Source organism: Cupressus sempervirens, chromosome 5 (genome assembly GCF_028749045.1).
Source record: "Cupressus sempervirens isolate cs-2001-9-10 chromosome 5, ASM2874904v1, whole genome shotgun sequence".
Classification (NCBI taxonomy): domain Eukaryota; kingdom Viridiplantae; phylum Streptophyta; class Pinopsida; order Cupressales; family Cupressaceae; genus Cupressus; species Cupressus sempervirens.
Genome location: NC_143122.1, coordinates 91,874,691 through 91,893,468, shown reverse-complemented (window position 1 = coordinate 91,893,468; position 18,778 = coordinate 91,874,691).

Sequence of the window (18,778 nt, the reverse complement as noted above, 5' to 3'; positions counted from 1 at the left end):
GATTGCTTCCTTCGATCACCAATGAGCTTATTGCTACAACATATAGAGAAGACCTTATAATTTACTAATCCTAAACATCATCGTAAGTTATGCTGATACAACCATCGCTATTCACTATAGCATTTTCTTAATATCCAACATAAGAATGAATATATCACTTTCATGATTTTCAATGTCTCATGCTTTCCTGCAAGAGTCCAATGAAATGCCTCATTTATCTATCTAACTTGATCTCACTAGTACCTAACTTCTACTATCATTCTCTTATAATCTTTCATCTATGTTGAAAAATCTACTTTCATGGGTCGAAACCCTTCGAGGAGAAGGTAGATTGGAATTTCCTATACGAGTTGCAATATGAAGACTTGGAATTTGAATTTCATCTTCAAGGAAATGCATTATGTTGTGAGTGTGTAAAATATGATCTTTATTGGGTTAGGTACTAAAAGTTGCCCATTAAGAGCCATGAATTTAGGATAACCCACCCAGTTCACCGAAAGAGAAGGCAGATGAGGGAAACCTGATAAAGACCTCCTAGCCTAAGGAAAACTAGACCTAGACTCATCATAAGATAATTAGAAGAATACCAATTTTAACTCAACATCTAAGGTTCATTTGCTTTAACATGCAGAGAAAAAAAGTGAGGGCAACACACTACAGACCAAAAGTGGGAAAAATTGATTAAAGTTCTTGGCATTGCTAGTCTAAACTGATTCTTCTATGAGGGAGAGGAACTTGTGGCTTTGACCAAGAAGAACTACAAAAACCCTAGGAAAATAATTTCCTCCTTTCGTGAGGTATTTCATGCTAGAGAGAAGGTTCAATGTTTTTTACTATTATCATCTTCCCTTTTTGATCGCTTTCACAATCACAATTACATTCTCTTTTGTTGTTGAACTCTTTGGAAGATAATGTTAAGGAGGTCAATGAGACCAAGAGTACTAGAAAAAAATCACTATGCTTCACCAATGTTAGATCTTCCACCTCTACTACTTCTACCTAGTTTTGTGTTTCCCTAATCAAATTTGTGTGGAAGAAGTTCCCTAAATTCCTTCCTCAACTTCATGTCAATAATTCATGCCCTCATTATAATTGATTCCAATAGAATAAGGGTCATATGGCCTTAAAAATATCATTGGTCTTGGTATTCTAAGAGGGATTGTGTCATTCTCTTAAAAAGGTTTACTAGGTCTCATTAAAATCCAATTTGTTTTATTCTAGTAAAGGACAACTCTCACTTGATACTTGTGCTCTATGTTGATGACTTGATCATAACAATGAATACTTCATCCATCATTGACTATGTCAAGTCTTCTTTTCAGGACATATTTTCTAAGACAAACCTGGGTTTAATACACTAATTTACTTGTATTGAGATCATGTTGGCATTATATTGTATTTGTCATTAGTGACAACACTTATTCAATTTTGAATGGTTACCAAGCTCATCACTCAATCTAAAGTTTACACTGAGCATTTCTGAATCTATTGAGTGAGTGTGTAGTCCAGCAGTGGCTACCAAGCCTACAGTGTTCATCGAGCTTCATAGTGTTTACCAAGTCATCAGTTTGTGTAATGGAAGCCAGTATTTACTGAGTGAAAGAAAGGTAAACAAAGGATTCATTATCTACCGAGTGACACTATATCTACAAGGTCTCCAATGGTTACCAAGTTCCAAGCTTTGTTGTGTGATTAGTATGTTCTAAGCTTCTACTTCTAACAAGTGCATGATGATGTCGAGTAATGCAGTGGATGTTGAGCATCAGAAAGTCACTAAGTTGTCTTGAAGAACTTGAGTTTTCTACTGTTTGGCCAACTTAGTAATATTTTTGATAAGTAGGAGATAATTTCCACAGCAAGTCAAATTGTGATATTGCTATCAGAACTTAACTGTGTGATTTTGAGTCAAACTCATTGACCCATGTTTCACGAGTAGTGATTCAACATGAATCCATCTCTCATGAGAATAAATGGAACACTTAGCACTCATTGGATCTAGGTGATGCTCACAAGGGTGAAGCATTGGGACTTCTCAGGAGGTCACCCATCCTAGCACTACTCTAGCCTAAGTGTGCTTAACTACAGAGTTTCCTCCATGGTTAAACCCAAAGCTTGCAACCCCATTTGTAAAACCTTCACCAAGTGTTGTGCCTTATGAACCATTCATTAGAAAGCCCCTTAAGCTCCTTTGTAAAAAATGGGTCAATGAGTTTGGCTCAAAATCACATAGTTAAATCCTGATAGCAATATCACAATCAGTAATATTTTGTTTAGTTGTGTTTTAGCCGACCTTGAAATTGTAATTATTGGAATGGTATATATGTAATATATTGTATCATTTGCAATATAATAATAATTATGAAGAAGGAATGGACATGTAATGTTTTGAGAAGAGTGATTGTGAATCAACAACAAAGTAGAGTATTCAGCAAGGTCAACAAGGAGCAACAAAGATTCATCAGTCACAAGAGGTGATATGTACTTCAAGGATCTAATCAACAATCAAGTTGTAAGTTAGACCTATTATTTCATCCTAACAGGTGAATCAATTTTCAAATCCTTTAACAAGGTATACTTAACAGTCTTTGTATAAATCTCTTAACAGAGTGCATACTTCATTGTATGTTTATAAAACCTCTAACAAGGTGGATCTAGTAGTTCAAATTACTCTTGACAAGGCAGATCATCAAAAGTGATCAATGTAAGCCCTAAAAGGCCAACTTTATATTGCAGTAGTGAAGTTTTGTGGGTATCATCCCCACCCCAGTTTAACTTTCTATTTGGAAAGTTTTTGGGTCACCAAATCACTATGTTCATGTGTTATGAATGTTTGTTCTTTCATACATGCAATAGATTAGATGAATGAATGGTGAATAATTTATATGGTTAAAGTGTTGAATTGTTTTAAAGTTTTTGAGGTTACTGATTCACCCCTCTCGTCTCAATAACCTAGCTAGTCTTGATTATTTTGAACAATTGGTATCAGAGCTTTTTGATTCTCAGGATAAAGCTTGAAGACTTGAGAAAAGATCAAGGACAATGGAAATATTCAAACTTGAAAAAGCCATTGATAATGAAAAGCTAGATCTAGAAATGGCCATAGCTCAACTCAAGGAAGCAAAAGAGCATCTTTCTCAATCCCTAAAAAGAAGGAAGGAACTTGCAAATCAGATGAATGAATTTAAGTATGTTGAAGAAATGATTGAAGATTTTTTCCCTTCAAGCAATTCAAATGAATCAAATGAGGCAATCAAAGAACTCGTAGAAAAGAATGGTTCCCTGCAAGAAGAAGTAAGAATTCTAAGAAGAGAACAAGAAATTCAGTTAGCAAGGTTATGTTAAATCTTGGAGCAAAGAAAAAAAATGAAAAATGAGATAGATGGAAGGAATAATGAAATTCAAAGTCAATCCCTTTAGCATGAAGATCTTATAGATCAACTTTCCAATGCAAATGAAGAAATCATGAGTCTGAGGTTTGAAAATGAAAGAATAAGAAACAATCTAATTTCTGAAAGACAAATTAATGAAAGCTTACAAAGTGACCTGAGATCTGAAAGACAAATCAATGAAAGTTTGGAAAATTACCTAATCACTGAAAAGGAAGTCAATGAGAGAATGATGAAATCCCAAGAAGACATGAATTAGTTGAATCAACAAAATGAGTAGAATCTTTATAGGCAAAAAGGTAAAGCTGGTCTTGGACACAAAGAAGAAGGTGAATCCTCCGAACAAGGAACTCAAAGGAATCAAAGACCTACTTACGATTACTATGGTAGGTTAGGTCATACATCAAACAGATGTTGGAGCAATGGAAAGGAAAAATTCAATGGTAAATGTTATAACTGCAGTCAGCATGGTCATAAAGAAAATGAATGCAAGGAGAAACCAAAATTTGAAGGTAAATGTCACAAATGCAAGAAACAAGGTCACAAGGCATCTGAATGCAGATCTAAACCACTCAATCCTGCTAAACAAATTATCAAAACAATATTTGGTTGGGACTACAATACTTGGTGTAGATGTCACGATTGTGGAGAATATGGACACATTGGCATAAATTATGCAAGGCATCATTTGAAAAAGAAGGATACAATAATAATATGTTATACATGCACTGAACTTGGTCACATAGCCAAGAATTGCACAAATATAGGAAGAATTGAAGATGAAAAGAAAGTTAAAGCTGATAATATCAGAGAGAAAATGAGACAATAGTGGATTCCTAAATCTACTGAGCAGATCAGTTCAAATGATGGCCATGTCACTCAAGAAGTGGGTGACTCCACCATTTCCAATTAGATTTATGAAAGAGAACTAGAACTGTATCTTCAAGTAATGTCTCAAGAAATTCCAAATGAAAGAAAGCAAAAGATCCAATCAGTATATTAGATACAAAGGGTCACAAGAAATCAAGTCATATCGAGCAAGGTTAGACTCAACTAAGCTAAGTTAGGAGTAACAAAACTTTTGTCCAATCACCGAGTCGCAATCTTTCACCGAGCAAGAATGACTAGATGACAATTTCTCAAGCACTATGTCATCACAACTACCTTTGTACCTAACATTAATGGTGAATTTTCATTAAAAAAAAGGCAGAATTTGATTTCATTTTTCACCACGATTTTAGTATACTCAGAGCTAAGAGATTTCCAGGTGCACTCAAGCAATTCCAAGCGATTTCACGCGAATTTCCAGTGAAAAAAAATTGTTCAAAAAAATTCTTTCACTTATCAAGTGGCGATGGAATTTGAAAGCACTAGCAGCAGCAAGACAAAGAAAGGATCAGAGATGTTGGTGTGAAGCATTGAATGGAAAGCCCCAAATTTCAAACTGGTGCCAGCAATTGTGAAATCACTCGACCTAATGGAGCTCAGTTGCAAATTCCACCAAAAGTACTCCTTATGAACAATATTCTTACTCATTTCAAATGTGCTGTGCAAGAAATTGGAACCCTAGAAATGGATAGTGCCCTAGGTGAAATGCGTGTGGATGGAACTCTTAAGCTTGAGCATAAACACCTAGAGGAGAAAGGCTTGACCCACATTCTGCACCTACCAAGAAACTTTCAAATTAAATGGATTAGATATATTTTAAGCTGAGTGCATAATGGTCAGTTGTGGTTAGAGCAGCTAGTCTTGATAATAAAGAAGATGATTCATAGAATCACAGGTCTCCCTATGCTCAATAAGGTTAAAGTTACTAAAGCCCTAGGTCAGGATGAGCTTCAAAAGAAAACCCTAGCTGAATGGGATGGTAGAGGATTAAAGATGAGCAATGTATTTGATGTGGAACTTAGGTTTAGTATCCATATTATTGCATATAAGATTATACAGCTCTAGTCAACTGAATAGTGTTCCATGTGAGGCTGTGGACCTAGCATATAAGGTTGTAAAGAAGAATTTGGAATTTGACCTGGCAGATTTAATGTTGAAAAAGTTGAATAAGAATATTGATAGCATCAGAACCTTAAAGAATAATCCATGTAAATTTGGTTCTTTGTTAACTTGTTTGTTCTTTTATGTTCAAAAGTTTTTCCCTTCCAAAGGCTCAGTGGTATGGAGAAAGGACACTCCAATTTTGTACAAGATTAATGAATTTACTGCAAAGATGGGTGAGAATTTTGACAGTATAATGGACAACTATTTTGAAGTTTTTAAGGAAAAGATGAACAATAGGTTCCAAATTCCATCAAAATTAGTTGAAGACTACAGAGATGATGTGTGTTTCATGGTTGACTATGATAGAGTATACATTCAGGCAGTTAGGCCCTGAGTTGCATGGGTGAAACCTCTTCCTTATGAGGTCAATATAGATGAAACCAAGGACATTATTGAAGCACTGGTGAATGAGCCAGTAGATCCAAAGCAATCTATTTTTGGAACTTATGATGAATCCAAAGTCAAAATTGAGCTTGAAATCAAGCTACCCCAGGCAATTAGCAAAGGCAAGAGGAAGATAGCCAAATTGAAAACTGCATCTAGCCCTCTAATGCTTATTGAAGGTAAAGGAGAGGATGAAGAAGAAGAAGAAGAAGGTAAAGAAGGAGAAGAACAAGAATCAGAAAAGGAGGTAGAGCCAATCAAGAAGAAGGGCAAGGTAATCATTACCAAGCCACCCAAAGCCTCCACAGTTGTATTCACCAAGAGATCAAAGAAGAAAGGAGGTAGTGAAGTTGTATTTAGTAAGCCCCCTCTCACCTTACAAGAAATATTGAAACAAATGGAAGAAGGTGCAGGCATTGCAAAATTCAAAGCATTAAAATTTGAAAACAAAATAGATGTAGAAAAGATGCAAATTGAGGAATTGGTATTCTCCAAGATGGGAAAATGGAAATATTCCCCTGATCAAATTGCCTCTCAAATTTCTAATGAGTTATTAGCAAGATTACAGCCTAGATGGGAATCAACTATGCAAACTGCTAAGGACATATATGAACAATCTTTGAGACAATTGCTACTGAGCCTTACCAATGTAGATGTAAAGGAAGCAATGAAGAAGAATGAAGACAAGATGACAATTAGATTTCATACTTGTTTAATTTTGATAAAAGATATTGAGCATATAGTTAAGGATGCTACAAACATGTGGAAGAACATCTATCATTTGCATAAGCCCAGTGATAATTTTGTAGAGATAAAAGATGATAATGATAGTGACAAATGATGAAGAAGATAAGACTCCATGTGTCACTTTTGATGTGGAGGACTATCAGACACTAAAGGATGATGATGAAGAAAAAGAGGAAGAAGTTAATAAGGAAGATAGGGATGGAGGAGATGAAGAAGATGATCCAATAAGGATAGTAGCACAAGTTATAGCCTCCCTTCCTCATTCTCCACCTAAAACTGCTACATCATCAAGGTTGGAGTTAGCTTTAGTAGGACTGATTGCATCTACATCAGATATATCATTTGCTCCTACCACATCACAACTCCAAGTATCTTCAATGGAAGTATTAGTTACTTCATCTACTAAGCTACAATTCTCTTCATCAACACCCAAGAAATCTACCTCAGTAGTATGCAGAGCTACCTATCCTCAAATTGTATCAACTTCTACTACACTATGTATAATAAGTTTGCTAGTTTGCTCTACAGTTTTTTCATCCATAGCTTCAACTACACCAATTTTTGTTCTAGTTAGTTCTTCAATTGTAAGTATTCTAGTTGGTACATTACCTAGCGATACTTCATTTTTGGGAAGCACATCAATTTTGGATACAATTGGTACTTCTCTCAGTCTTTCTCTAGTTGGACCAATTCAAGTTTTTTTTGCTAGTCCAACTTCATCAACAATTGTTTCTGTTTCTAAATATAAGGAAGTAAGCACTAAAGTAAAACCAAAGACTCCTCTAAAAATTTTGCTTAATGATAAGACAATTGATGAAGATATAGACTTGGATAAAGAAATTTGTATTCTTAAGATAGATTTGGATACTGCCATAGTTGAAGAAATGAGACTGGTCAGTCAACTTTTGGAACAAAAGGCAAGGCTGAAATAGCTTAGAGATGAGAGAGATAGAGAGTTCACTATAATTGAAAATGCTAAAAATATAATTAATGAGGCTATAGGTGTTGATATTGACTCATCTCAACACATATTGTTGCAATTAGAAGAGGCTATGAATAAGTTCAATGAGGACACTTCTAGCCAAGAGAAGCTAATAGAAAAAGTAGAGAAAAAGTTTGATAATAAGGTGCTTGAGCACATTGCAATAATGCAGGTAGAATTATCCACAATTTTGAGCAATCTTGAACAATATTTCACCAATGTAACATCACTTTTTTCAAGCTATGTGATGTTACCAAGTACACAAAATAAATAAAGGTAAAATTGAATAAAATTGATGAGGATCTGAAGGCTAGCGCTCAAAACCTACAGCTTGACTATAGTTCAAGCTCATCTCATCACATGAAGGTGAAATTTTTGTTAGAAATATAGGCAGGGCTACTTAGAGAGGAAGCTAGGATCAGGTCTACACTAATTGACATCCAGAATATGATCCTTCCAGTTATGGACCATATATAGGAACATATTCCCTATTCAAAAACATTGGTCCAAGACAACAATTTTTCCATAGCAAATCATATGATTAAACTTTCTACTGAAGTTCAAGTGGCACTCTCCACTTGCAAAATTTCACAAGAAAATTGGGATAAGACATTGTCTCTTATTCTCAAGGTACACTCCACATTTCTTTCACATTTTGGTGTCTTTGTTTAACTATTTTTCATATCTCTTTGGCATTATTGTCAAAGAGGGGGAGCAAGAGATAGTAAAAGTCAAGGGGAATAAGAGACAAGGGAGACTACAATAGATTGATATATGTACAGTGATAAGCTATGTATATACCATGCCATATGTATGGGGGAGATATGTGAGACATGTAAGAAATGTATATACAATAGGTTTACAAAGATCAATTTTTGAAAAATCATAAATCTGTATGTCAGTGTACACAAGTCTTGATTCATAAGTGTTTTTGTCACTTATGCCAAAGGGGGAGATTGTTGGCATTATATTGTATTTTTCATTAGTGACAACACTTATTTGATTTTGAATGGTTATTGAGCTCATCACTAAATCTAAAGTTTACATCGAGCATTCCTGAAGCTACCAAGTGGGTGTGCAGTCCAACAATGTCTATTGAGCATACAATGTTCATCAAGCATATAGTGGTCAACGAGCTTCACAATGTCTGTCGAGTCATCAGTTTGTGTAATGGAAGCAAGTTTTTACTGAGTGATGGATGTGTAGTGTTTACCAAGTGAAAGCAAGGTAAATGAAGGATTCAGTATCTACCAAGTGACACTATATCTATTGAGTCTCCAATGGTTACCAAGTTCCAAGCTATGTCGTGTGATTAGTATGGACCAAGCTTCTGCTTCTACTGAGTGCATGATGATGTCGAGCAATGTAGTGGATGTTGAGTATCAGAAGGTCACTAAGTCAGCTTGAAGAACCTGAGTTTTCTACTATTTGGCCGACTCAGTAATATTTTATTTACTTGTGTTTTAGCCAACCTTGCAATTCTAATTATTGAAATGGTATATATGTAATATATTGTATCATTTGCAATATAATAATTATTATGAAGAAGGAATGGACATGTAATTTTTTGAGAAGAGTTAATGTGAATCAGTAGCAGAGCAGAGTATTCAACAAGGTCATCAAGGAGCAGCAAAGATTCATCAGTCACAAGAGGTGATTTGTACTTCAAGGATCTAATCAACAATCAAGTTCTAAGTCAGATCTACTATTTCATCCTAACAAGTGAATCAGTTTTCAAATCCTTTAACAAGGTAGACTTAACAGTCTTTGTATAAATCTCTTAACAAAGTGCATACTTCATTGTATGTTTATAAAACCTCTAACAAGGTGGATCTAGCAGTCCAAATTACTCTTAACAGGGCAGATCATGAGAAGTGATCAATGTAAGCCCTAACAGACCAACTTTATACTACAGTAGTGAAGTTTTGTGGGTATCATCCCCACCCTAGTTTTACTTTCTATTTGGAAGGTTTTTGGGTCACCAAATCACTGTGTTCATGTGTTATGAATGTTTGTTCTTTCATACATGTAGTAAATTAGATGAATGAATGGTGAATAATTTATATGGTTAAAGTGTTGAATTGTTTTAAAGTTTTTGAGGTTACTGATTCACCCCTCCCCTCTTAGTAACCTAGCTAGTCTTGATTAATTCCAATAGATCACACATTCCTTAGTATGTATCACTCTTTCTCAACCCAAGTATTCTCTTGATTTCTCTATTTTGCATGAGTGATTTCAAGGATTCATGTACTCCCTTTGTTTCAAGTGTCAAGATTGAGGCTAAGTGTTACACACCACTTGTTAGAGCTAGATTGTATAGAAAACTTGTTGGAAGCCTCATATACTTCACACATAAATGTATTTTCATATCCGTTATAGTTAAGATGATTTTTCATTTTATGCAAGAGACACATCAGCTTCATTGGAAGGAAATGAAACAATTATAGTACTACATATAGGACAAACACACACATGGGATTCACTAAGTAGAAGGTACTCAACTTGACTTGGTTGAATACATAGATTTAGATTGGGCTAACGATGTCAATGGTCATAAGTCTACTTAAGGTTTAAAAAGTTATCTTCACCCTGGCCACATATTTTGGCAAAGTAAGAATTAACATGTTATTTATCTCTCTCTCTCTTTGAACAAGCCTAAGTATTGAGGCATTATTAATGCACATATACAGGATATTTGACTTGAGTATATCGTGAAGGAGTTTGGTTTCTACATTCCATGACATGCTATTATTCATTGTGACAATCAATGTGCTAGACAAATTTTGAAGTGAACTCTCATTTGGGGTGCAAGATATTTCATCAAAGGGTTCACTTGACTTCTCCATTCTTTCTTATTGGGAAGGACCTTTTCCTCACATGAGGTTTTGTATCTCCCTCATCTTTTGTTATGTACTTATATGTCTTTTTTGGGAGGGATTTTTTCCCATGAGGTTTTCACTAGTTATTCTCTTCATGAGAGATTACATTACATTTCTTTTTAAATTTCATATTATAAATAGGTACTTAACATGACCTAGTAGCTGGGAGCCATCATGCATTATCATCTAGCATCATGAGCTTAAGTGTATTTCCCTAAGTTTCAATTAATGGGGGGAGTGGGTTAGTATAATTAATAGTTATAATTACAATTTTCTTAGGCTTAAGTAGGATAATGCATTACATAGTATTTTTTCATGAAGTAACATATGAGTTTGAATTTCATTTTAGCATGTGGTGTATGACAATTACACTTTAGGTGGAGATAGTTGTTATCTCATTCCACTTTATGTTTGAGATCCAACTTTACTAATCTTATTTTTAGAGTAAAAGGTTAATTTAATTTCATGTATTAAATTACCTTTACTCCCTTCTTAAGATTTACCTTTATGCACTTGAATTTCCATTTAATAACTAATTAGTAATTATTAAATGTCATTTACCTCTTAGGGTTTCCCTTTTAGGTTTTTGATCTCCTTCATGATAAGGATTGATTGGTTGTAAATTCATTCATTATGTTTTGTACAAATAAATTCAATCTTCTTGTTTATTAAGAAAGCCTTCTCTTGCTTTGCCTTTCTTACTTCCTTGTAATAGGTTATTTGCATGAAGGATATCTAGGGATCTATGAATTTGTTCATCATCAAATTCTACATGGTATCAGAGCCTTGCTTGTGGCTACATGTTCTTGTTTGAAGAAAAAAAAGAATGAGGGTTTGATAGGATAGATCTAAATTTGTTTAGGTATTATCTATGAAAATAGGTGGGTCTCTAATTTTTGGATCACTTTGAGGTGAAACAGACCTCACGTTTGGATTTAGAAGGCATCGAAACTCCCATTTTCATATAAAATTTGTTGATTTTGGACAATGTTGACCTGGGAGGCAAAAACAATTTGCATACCAAGACCATACGACCTTTGGCACACACTTTGAGGCAAAAAATTCATCAAAATTGAAAAAATAAAAATAAAAAATGTGGTTTTTGACCTCTAGCGGTTTAAAATTTACTACAGCGGTTATTGAAACCACTAGCTGCAGAGGCTTCACTGCAGTCACCACTAGCGGCCAACTGCTTTGGTCGTCATCACACCACCACTCTACTTGACCTCCAATTCCTAGCCAGCAGTCATATGGAGGGTTGGGGGATTTAACTATTAGCCCCTTTTCAATTTTTCTTTAAAGGGGTTTGTCATTTTTTTGGTTTTATGAAGGCCCTGGTAGTCTTTTTGCTCTAACTTGAGCATACTAGGGTATTTTTTCGATCCAAAAGAAGCATTAGGAAGATGATTCAGAGATGGAGAAAATGGTACAGCTATTTTTTGTATTTTTTTCCATTTTAGTACTTGTTTTTGCACTCAAAGTCTGATGATGTTTTTAATCTTCTAGGGGGTGTAACTTGCTCATTTTAGCTCCGTTTTTCGATCCAAAAGAAGTGCCAAAAAGATCTTCTTGATCCCTATCCATATTATTCATTATTTTCATCATTATTTATCAAATGTACATGTTATTCTCAAACTGAAGCCTTTTTTTCTCTCTTCTTATTTATGCATTCCTTCTAGTAGTTGGGGTTCAACTTTTTGTATTGTAGGGGGTGTTTTGTATTATTGTTTCTATTATTTACATTAGTAAACCATAAATTTTTCATAAAAAAATATGACACTTTCTAAAACAATGGCTAATACCTCTTATTGTCTAGAACTTATGACCCCTCATAACTATCACACATGGAAGACCTTGATGACACAACTTCTCCACTCAAAAGGGTTGTGGTCTTGTTTAGATGCAATGCAACTAGGTTTACAAAGGCTTTTTGAGGTCATATAGCATATGAACAAGATGGATGAGGCAATAGGGTTGATTTCTTTACAGGTATCTGATTGTCTACAATTTCATCTTGATAGCTGCAATACCCCTCTAGCTATGTGGGCCAAGCTTGATGGCTTGTTTGGTACTATGAATGAGTTTAGGGCACTTCAGATTGAGGTAGAGCTTACCTCTCTTGTACTAAATTCTTTTCCTTCCATTGAGGACTTCTTGATGAAGTTTAAACAACAGAGATCTTTATAGCAAGGTTGTGGGAAAACCAAGATTGACACTGAGTGCACCTACCTTATTCTTTCTAATCTTCATGGAAACTTTCATATTTTTGCTTCTACCTTCTATTCCACCCAAGATGCTTTGGGTAATAGATTTACCATGCCATCCTTTGAGGTTTTCTGTGATTGTTTGACTCACGAGAAAGATAAGCTCTCTCAATTGGATTCTCTCATAGGCTCACACACTTCTGCATTGGTAGCTTGGCCATCTTCTGGGATGAAGGAGAGAAGAGACATAAATCACATTCTATAGAGTCTCAAATTGATTCTAGCCCTCACAGTTCATTAGGGCTACCTCCTCCTAAGGGGGGTAAACCAAAGATAGAAAGACCAAAGTGTTCTTATTGTAATAAGCCTAATCATGATGAGTCATATTGCTATGAGAAGAAGTTAGATGGCTATGCAAAAATAGGTTTTAGATTTGATAGCCCTCCTCCAGAAGAGCAACATTGATATTCCTTCTACTTCTCACAGATCTTCTTCATCATCATCATTTTATTCAAATGGTAAAGATATAGGAAAGGGTCATGCACTATGTGCAACTACTACTCCACCCTCTTCTAGATGGTTACTAGATTCACATGCTTCACACCATATGACATCTTCTCAAGATTTTTTGTCTTCTTTTGAGGCTTCTCCTACTCCACACATTTTGATGGGTAAAAACATTGTTATGACTGTATGTGGGAAAGGTTTTATTGGCATTGATGATGGTACATTCCATGATGTACTTTGTGTTCCATATTTTTCCTCTAACCTTATCTCTATTTATCATATTACACATAGTGGGATAGGGAAGATAGTTGGGTAAAAGCAAAAACCCGTGTCACTCTTTTGTAAAGAAAAAGTATAACTCTTAAACTTCAATGACATAAAAATGGTATTATTATTTGGAATTTTAAAATAAAGTAAACTAATGAAATGTGTAGAAATGAAAGACATTTAGGATTATAATTTTTAATAATTATTTGGAATAAGAATTGATGTATTTTTCTAATTTTTATAAATACATTTTTAGTTGCTAAAAAATATTGAAAATTAGGGGTCTAGTTCCCACCACAAAAATATATAGAAATAAGATTATTCCCATTTGATCTCAAACTATGTTATAGATAACATATATAGCTATAACAATCAAAAATAAAAATTGGCATTAGACCTATATTTTCTCTTTCATAATGATTCAATTTTCAACTCTCCTAAAATTGATAGTTTTCATCTCCCACCACATTTTTCAAAACAAATCTATTCTAACCAGAATAAAAATTATACATTCTAGAAGAGGACTCTCTCCTCTAGAACGTAATATAATTTTTAATTTTTTTATGTATGATTTAATATTTTTTTCTTTCTCAAAATAGACATTTTTTTTAGTGTTAAAATATGTGCCTGTAGAATTTTTTAATTACAATATACTATATCTAATTAAAATACTATAAACTCTATATGAGAATATTCTTGACTCTATAAAATGGTGTTTATATGTTATTAAAAAAATATAATAAAAAATAGTAAGAGTTATTGAAACATCATTTTTTCTAAAATAATTGTATTTTTTTAGTAATTGTATACAAACTAGTATAAAACATGCATTAAATAGACATTGCCAATTGGAAATGTGTGAGACCATATCTAACTTAGCTAGAATGAATTTATCTAGATCATATGTTTGAACAAAATTGATTTTAAGATAGAAATACTCAAATTTTTTCGTTCTAATAAGTCATCCTAAAAGGTGACTCAACTTTGTACTTTTACCCAGTTGAGTTTGCACAAGATTTAGTGCACATCAGAGATAGTGAGACAGACAATATTATTTCTGTAGGAATTGTTGATCATTCTTCTTTACTATAGTCCTTTCATTTTTGTCTACCATCTCCACTATCAAAGACTCACTCTCCTTTACAAGAGACTACTGAGGTGAAGTCAGGTCACTTGAACTTATGTGTTGTTCTTGAGACCAGTGTTGTGACTTCTACACCTCCACCTCCTATTCAGATTCCATCTATTGCACAAGATTTCTCACTAGTACATTTGGGCCCACTTTTTGACCTTTATTGGTCAAAATTTTGACCCAAATTTTGACCAAATTTGACCAACCCATTGGTCAAAAATTTTCTTGTCAAAATTTTGACCAACCTACTAGTGGAAAATCTTCCAAAGCCATGGGTCAAGTTTTTCCACGAAGTGGTCAAAATTTTGACCAATGAAGGTAGAAATTTCGACCAATTGATGTGGAAAATTTTGGCCAATAAAGGTAGAAATTTTGACCAATAAGGGTAGAAATTTTGACCAAGGTTGCAAGAAAATTTTGACCAATGAAGGTGGAAAATTTGACCAAAGAAGGTAGGAATCTCAACCAGTGATACCAGAAAATTTTGAGAAATGAAGGTAGAAATTTTGACAATTAAAGGTGGGAAGTTTTGACCAATGAAGGTAGAAAATTTGACCAACACCTGTGTGTAAATTTTTTTTCAAGCATTCTATAAAATAGTTCACATGCCTTGTGTATGATATGACATTTTTAAATATGTTTAAGTTGTGATTGTCTTGGTGGACATGCATGCAAAATTAACAATATCTGATTTCCATGAACCATTTGTAATGCAATTTCATTTTGGATTTGATTGTGTGTGTTTTTTAGCATCATCATTTTAGATCACTCTTTGTAATCCATCATTAGCTGGATGAGAGAGTGCAGGATGCATGCAAAATGTCATATCATATGCAAGGCATGTGAACTGTTTTATAGAACGCCTGTAAAACATTGATAGTAACTAATCATACAAAATTGTGCGGGCTCTTTGTATTTTTTGTGATATGATATTCAGGAAAAGGATGAGAAAATAAACTCTATATAAGCGTGTAGGATCTCCATGTGCTCTACACCCCATAGGTAAATCTAGTCTAATAAAAGAGGCAATCAAAAACTAGTTCACTTTCCATTTGTATAACCTTGGGCAGGCTCTTAGCAACATGCTTGCATTGAACATTTGACATAAAGGAGAAATAGAAAAGCTCACAACCCTTAGGAAGACTTTCTTAGATAAGAAGTTTCTGAGCAAACACAAATCCTCACTAATAATGCTACTGCAATTTTCTTATTTAAATCCAAACAAAGTTGTATTATCTTGGGTAGAGGAGACTACTATTGTTTGTGGTTAAGGATCATTTAGGTCAGTAGAATCACATGCAAATAGGATGTGACATTGTAGTAAGAAAACTATAATAACAGATAGGAGCTTGCCTAGTGATCAGGGCTTGAGACTGGACATTGCATGAAGCATTTGTAGGCATTTGAGTCTCAAGTGTCACCAGCTCAAAATCAAACTGAAAAGGAAACTTGGCAAATAAAACTAAATAAAAATAGTCTTCTCGAGTAAATATCAATATTGTATGAACAATACCATTACAGTGCACTATACTTGGTACAAATATATTGTTGGCTGAGTCCCATGACATAATGTCAGTTCCTAGGTACGTCAATAGAACATATTGTTCTTTCCCATTCTATTGCATAATTTATTATTTTTAGTTTATTGATTGCTTAAATTAGACATGCATGCAAAATGGAAGCATAGATAAGTCACGTGAACTATTTGATAGGATGTTTGAACATAATGTGGTCATCAAAAGCCATGGTTGCTAGATATGTACAAACTGGGCAATGAACATAAGATGTAGCACATATTATACACTCCACAAAAGAAAACTTGCGTTTGATTAGAACTCTTATTTTGGCCCTCTACAACAAGATAGAGACTATTATTTTACTTTATGATCATAATATGTCTATTTGTCTTCTATCATATAAAATTAATTGCCTTATTCTATCTTCTTTTCTATAACAGATACTTTCACAATGATCTAAAATTCTCCCTAAAAAATCTATGTTGACATAAAAATATTAATTTGTTTCTGAGAATAAAAATCCCCACAACTATACTGAAATATGAATCTTAATACCTGTGCAACTGCTGGGAGGTGGAGCTTAGCCAATCATCTACAACTTTCATAATACAAAGATGATATGCAACAAAAATAAATATATTACAAATTGATGCTGAAAAACTTAAACCATAAGAATTTTTTTGTAGACTAATAAAGAAGAAAGATGAAGAATCAAAAACTTGAAGGATACAATGTTGATGCAGCTTCAAAAAGATCATCTGAAGGACATATGCTGGAGTTGAAGGAGCTTTGAGATTCATTACGATGGTCAAGAATGGGCTTATCTTCAATCTTTTGAAGATTGAAGATGAGCTCATTCTCGAGTGTAGTAATGAATCTCATATAATGCAATCTCATCTATGAAGCGTATTAAAAGCTAACAGATCATCTTTGCTAGCTGATCTCCCTTGTGAGCTCAACTGAAAGAGAATTCTTGATTGAAGAATAGCCTGCAATCCTTGAATATTCCACAAGAGCCATAGGAGAATGCCAAAGATAGTCATGATGCTAATAGGAACATCGTTACTATCTTCAACATTCTCCTATGGCTCTTGTGGTTCTAATCTTATAACATGAGGCTTCCTCTTCTTTTTTCAAGCATAAGGCTGATACGGCCCTGTAATAAGAAATAAATGGGTTTAGTTTGGATTATGTACAACACAAAGACAACCAAAATGTAATAGCAATTTTTAACAGAGAAATGAACTATATAAACTTATAAAGCTCATAATAATAATAGGCCATAAACAAGAGCTAAATTCTAAGTAGACAAAGTTTGGACACATGAAGCGTACCTGATTGATCAAAACCAAATCATTACCAAGCCTTTTAATCACTCCTTAATGGCACTTTCTCTATCACCAAGTTTGTAGCAGGGTTCTGTTTATTTTTCGATCTAATGTTAATATGGCATCTCCATCCAGAAATTTCTTCAGTGCCTGAAAGATTTATACATGAAGAGGTCAAAAACTCAAAATATTTCATGAGAAATAGAGCTCCAACACTGATAGTTTATACATCTGTATTTAGAGTCAAGATAAATTCAACTGAATATTCAAGATCAAACAAGTTCTTCAAAATATGAAATTTGAAATAAAACTATAATTCAAAAAATCTTCAACAATAAATTTAATGCAGCAAATATCTTCATTTCATGGTTGATATCTATGCAAGTTGAAGATTGTGCATTTAATATCTCTATTTCATAGTTTAGAACCTTAATGCAAGTTGAATTTTGTTCATTAATTTCTTTCTAGGTAATAATTCAATATTTCATGTCTGATTCATGTTGTTTATTAACCCCTACCTTGAGAAAATTATTTTCAATGATTTTACCATCTTCTATATCTATTTGCATGATTCTAGTAAAATCATGGTGATCCAATCGAAGAAGTTGGCTAAGTCTTGTAGTTCTCACTATAAATGGTTGCGGGATGTCTAAAAGTACAACAAGCTCCCCAATCAAATTTGGAGTTCCTTATTTTTCTAGAAGTTGTAAAATAATTATGGAATTCTATTAATTTTTTTGAATATTCTCTTATGTTCATGAATTCGAAATAACCATAATTGAAATCTCATACATAATCACAATTTTAATTCACAGATGATATTCACATTGATTGTAAAATTCTAAAATAACTAGAGCTATTTGTGCTAAGAAAAGAAAATTACTCTCTTGGATGTTAATGAATGTATAGCACCCAGTTCAATTAATGAACTATACATGAAAGTTAATGTTGATATTCTCTTAAATTATTGTTAATATTAAAAAATAGTGAGGACTATTTAATTGAAAACAATACTAGCCAGTTTGGTTCCATTTGCATGTGTGAATATATCTTGCAAACAAACGGTGAGATGGTAATTTAATGTAGATGTTATAAGTGTTGAGGTGGGTATGGTGGTGAGTAAATTAGAAATGGATCACTAAAGATAGAAATGTAGATAAGTGATAAGATGTTTTACATACCACTGCTCTAGAAACAATTATGTAAAATTCTCCAACAATCTGATTCTTCAAAATGATATCTACATTTGGTCAAAATTATTCTCTTTTCATCTCTGCAACCTTTAGACATGAAAATATACCTTATCCATTTAATTGTCTACAAGTCAATATAAAAAAAGAAGAAAAAAATACACATTGTACTAAAGGAATCAAAATTAAATATAAAATTATTT